The following is a 5,436-nucleotide window of genomic DNA, read 5'->3' on the forward strand; positions in this document are numbered from 1 at the left end:
TTAATACACCATTTTGTGTTTTATATGATACTTTGGACTCTGTTATGATATGATACTTTGGACTCTGGGTTGATGTTTCTCATCTGGGCCTGCTTCTAATTTCTCATTTTGAGGTATGTAGTTTGACTACATGTTTCTTTTGCACCTGCAAGATAACATTTGAGACCTTAAACCAACACATACTGCCTTTTAACATTTTCAACACGTTTTCTCAAATCCAAGATCTGTACATATTTGTGTGGAGACGGTGTCTGTTGAAAGACGTGAGTTCAGACTCTGAGATAACTAAAGCTTCTGTCACTGTGTGCTTCACTTCAGTGAGGAGGCTCAGTTTGGTTAACCACATGTGAGGGGGAGGGGGTAAAAATGTTTCATGTCTCAAGTGTCATGAAGAAAATAAATTGTCAAAAGAAAGTAAACTTCGAATGACAGCATGCACACAACAGCCTGCACAGAAGTGCAAATCAAGCTGCTCTGATAGACGTTACATGGTTGTTGTTACCTTCCAACATATTCAGATACGCTTCTGAGCTGTTAAGTAACGTGGCAGAGACGATGGGTTTTCTGAATGATTGCACCATGTGGAACAGAATAGACTAGGAAAGGGCGAGACTTGTTTGAACAACTTCAGTTTTTTAAAGTCAGGCTTCTGCCCAAGAGAGCATTCCTTGCATCATTGTCATCAGCCCCACGTCTGAGGGCAGTCTGACCAATCTGGAGACTATACAGGAGACAGTGGACAATCTGGAGACAGTGGATAAGTGACTGGAATGTCTTTTACCCCTGAAGCACTTGATACTTCATTTTACGTCAATAGTGAGAAGAGCTAGCTGAATAGAGACCTTTATTGATCCCACAGGGGATATTCAAGTGGCATTGGCAGTTAAATAGTACAACATATATACTAGTTGATAATAAAGAAACTAAACAGGGGTCAGCAGGTAGAGCAGTCCACTGGGGCTAAGAAAAGAGTACCAGACACCAGGTTGTACTTAAAACAAATTGCCCGGCCCACTGCACTTTGACTATACTGTATATGTACACAGTAAAGTACAGTGTATGGACAGTATTGCCATAAAAATGGACGTCAGAGCAGCAGAGTAAAGATCACACCCAGCGTGCCGTGAAGTGGTGCATGAGTTAATTTCATTTAGAGCCCGGCGAAGCTTGGCCAGTGTGACCCTGGCCATACAAACAGAGACTAATTGACCAATGACAGACACGGGACAAACAGACAACGCCAGACACATTCCAGTTGTCAAATGGCAGTTCTCAAATGCCAGTTGTCAAAAATAACAACAACAGACTAACCCCCAAATAGTCCAAGAGCAAGTTATGAGAAGTAAGTCACCCCACTATCTCCTTCTGGAGGGAGTGGGAGGGGTTGGGCAACATATAGCCCCCAGCTTCTTTCTCGTTCTGCCACCACCTCCACACTGTTCAGTTTAGCATCGACTACAGAGCCAGCTTTCTTCATCAGTCTGTTCAGTCTGCTAGTGTCCCTAACTTCGCTGTAAAACGTACCCCCAGCATACAGGTGCAAAGAGGCCAGGGCACTGGCCACTACAGACTGTCAGAACATCTGCACCATCCTGTTGCTCTCATTGAAGGACCTGAGCCCCCTCAGGAAGAACCGCTTGCTCTATCGCAGGGGTCTTCAACGTTTTCAGGCCAAGGACCCCTTAGTTGAGAGAGAGATGAAGCAGGGACCCCATGACCTTTTCATAGATTCCATATTGCTTCATCGTTTGACAGCACAATCATCAGTGTATTTTGGATTCATGTCAATGTGTGCAGATATTTAACCACGAGAACCGTCAATGCTTAATAAACTTGACCTTTCACTCTGTACTTAGTCTGCTCTTTTTCCCCTCTACACCAAACCTATTAGCCGAAAATAGCCGATCTACAAGCTCACAACGCCTCACGCTGCGAGGTGTTGTGAGCTTGTAGATCTGCTATTTTTGGCTAAAGTTCTCAGAATATGGATGCTAGGAATCAAGTGGTTAATATAAAAAAGAAGAAAAGTTTCTATTACACAGAGATTTGGAGGACCCCCTAGGGGTCCCGGACCCCCTGTTGAAGACCCCTGCTCTAACGCTTACTGTAGAGGGCGCCAGCTCCAATCTGAGTTCCCAGAGGTCTCTTTTAGTCCAGCTCAGTTGGCGCTGATCTGCAAGCTCCCAACACAAGTTGTGAACTTGGCTTTGCAGAATGTTCAGTCTATTTTCACAAAATGTTCGCCTACTTTCACCAAATGCTTGCCTATTTTGATATGCCCAGAATTAGGCATGCTATGGTTCATGTGGTTTAACACAGGTGTGTTACACCTATAGGTCACCAAATGCAGCATTATCTTACTCAAGGAAAACTATTGCTTGAAACATTCCAGACAGTTTTTGTAAAACAGAACATACACTGTCAAATCCTCAGTGTTAACTTAACTCTGACTAGTGTACAAATGTAACCAACCTGGCTAATGTAACACACCTTAATCAATGACAAGCTGCTACATTCTCCACCCTCCCTTGGTATGTATTGCATAGCATACTGGATGAAAACCATTGTCACTGTTCATTTGCTGTCGTTATTCACCGATGATGACACGTAAACCTGTTATTTATTGATTTTATATTCCACTTTTATATCCATAAGCATTTTCGAGCATGCTCAGTGATTTTGAACCTTGTTCTAGGATTCCAGTTAAACATACATGTCTTTCTTTCTTGATCTATGGCTATGGGAATCTGAAAATCTGTAGAGTTTTGTCCCCAGATGATCATTTCCTTCTTTTTTTTCTTCTTTTTTTTTATTCAGTTAACTATAAATTACTTTTTCATCCTCAGTATTGGGAAACGGTTTTGAGATTATGACATGGATGATGAGAATCTTGGGGTAACCCTTGCATAAAAAGACAATACCATTAAAGTTGTGAGTAAATGTATTTGTAGCCACCACATGAAAGATTAGCTGAGAGGATCAACTAGCAGTGAAATATAAAATGAATTGTGTGATGAAGTGTGGAAGATTGGACACTGCATAGTTCAGCTGCTTCAGCACCCTCTGGTGCACACACACACACATGCGCGCAGGCATGAATGCGCGAGCGCGCACGCACGCACACACAGAAACAGAGAGAGAGAGAGAGAGAGAGAGAGAGAGAGAGAGCTAGAGCCGAAGTTGCACTTGACCTCTCAGCTGCTGTGGGCTTATATATATATCACTCAGAGAAGTGTTCACTGTAATTGTCAACAGACTTTTTGTAGCAGTAGACAGACTATATGAAGCATATCAGCAGGAAATTGAGCAGATCCAATTCTTCCCAGATAACGAAATTCGTTCCTCAGCAATCAGCAAAAGAAGTACTCAAAAGACTTACAAGATCACGTTGCCATGGCACGTGGTCAATTTCTAATGAATTAAAAATGAACAAATCTTCCCTTGAAGCAGGGGAATGTTGGCTGGAAACATGAACATCAAACAAACTTTTATGAATCTGACTTTGACTTGCAAATAGGCTACGCAACGTTGCCAATGACCAACACATCTGGGGAGCGTTCATTCTCTGTCATGAATCAAAAATGAGGACACAATCAACCGTAGGACAAACAGACTGGGTCATCTGACTCACGGTCACTGACTACTTGTTAAAGGAGTAGTTCACCCCAAAATGACTTTTTTTGTATTGATTACTTACGAGACTTGAATTAAATATTAGTGAACTCAAGTCTCCATGGTGTGAGTAATCAATAGAATTTTTTTGGGGGGTGAACTACTCCTTTAAGGGAAATGGAATTCAGTTATGTTATTGTGGACTTCTCAGCTCTGAAAGCTATAGAAAGAAGAGGTTGTGAGTGACAAACCTTTTAGATTTGAGTACTATTGGTGTGAGTGATGTCATATAGGTTTGTTGGAAATCTGTGCTTTCCTTCACTGATTGTTGTAAGTTATTGTAGTGTTATTATTATTTTTATTATTACTATTATTATTATATTTAAAGTATCTGACTGAATTGTATTTGATTGGAAGATATGCCTATTACAGACTCTTCTGCCTTTGAGTGAAATAAAGGCGCTGTCTATGGTGCTGAAACACAGTTTTTTGTTGTGGGGGTGGAGGAAAGTAGTTACAGTAATAATGTAAGCATCTCTGCATTCATTTTAGTTTTTTGTTGTTTTAGTAGATATTTAAAATAAATACATACTGTAGGCTACACGTACTGTATCCCATCAGGTTTGAGTGGCTGCAATGTGGGTAGTTTGTTTATTTTCCCAGTAAAGTGGATCTATTCTAAAAGGAGTTGGCTAAACAGTTTGCATTGTACAATATCAACTATCAACTTTTTTCAAGTAACATAACTAATAACTTTTGATACTAAGTTTTAAGTCCATTCTGTCTATCTAGTATTACACTTGGGTAACTTGCCCAACGTTGCTTACAGGTGGGTATTGGTAACCTGCTTGGCTGTACCTGCGAAAAGAGAGAAGGGAGGGGGGAGGGGGGAGGGGGGGAGTGAGGTGTCCTGTAAGCTGACAGATGGCCTTACTAAGCCGATTCTGACACTGGCACAGCACCGACTTCTTCTTTCAGGCTGGATGCACTCCACTCAACATTACTAGCCTACTACTACTACTACTACTACAGTACTACTGCTGTTCAGAATGATAGTAGGCTGTTTAGAGAGGTAGAAATAAAGCAGACACAGCCAGAGAAAGTGACAAAGGGACGAAAAATGGAATGCTTGTCTTCATTGTACCGGAGTGTCTACACAATGAGCCAAATGGAGCAAATGGACGATCTTCTGGAGGACTGGCCAGAATCTCTGGACATTTTTGGGTCGGTGTGGCTGGAGGTGCTGGGTGGTCCTGAGACCACTGAGGACTGGCATGTTTGGTTACACCTTGTAGAACTGATGTGTCTTGACCTGCTGGGTCAGATGGACTTTCTGCTGGACCACAGAGGCGTGTGCTTTGACCTGCTGGGGTCAATGTATGCTGATGACCCTTATCTGTGGACATCCCTGCACAGCTGAAATGGACTCAGTGACTGAAATGGGGACAGGTTGTAACTATGGCCAACTGGTTACCTGCTCCAGCATGGGTTAATGTAGGCCTACTGTACAGTACTACATGGGGCATCACTGATGAGAATTTGGGCAAATAAATAGATAGATAAAGGGAGACAATATATCATTCACAGAGAGTAGACAAGAACATTATAGAGAAGAAAAATGGAACGTGTTGGTTGGAACTATTGTGTGTGTGCATGTATGCATACAGTACCAGTTAGTGGACCATGACCAAACCAAGGACACTTATTTGAATCTGTAGCTTGCAAGAAGAAACATGAACAGGGCATTGGATAATAATGTACCTTCCCCCAGCTGTCTTCAAGATGCCTTAAGAGTGTGGTGCTGCTTTTGCATAATCCCTTGCT

Source organism: Nannobrachium achirus (assembly GCF_963921795.1).
Source record: "Nannobrachium achirus genome assembly, chromosome: 12".
Lineage (NCBI taxonomy): Eukaryota > Metazoa > Chordata > Actinopteri > Myctophiformes > Myctophidae > Nannobrachium > Nannobrachium achirus.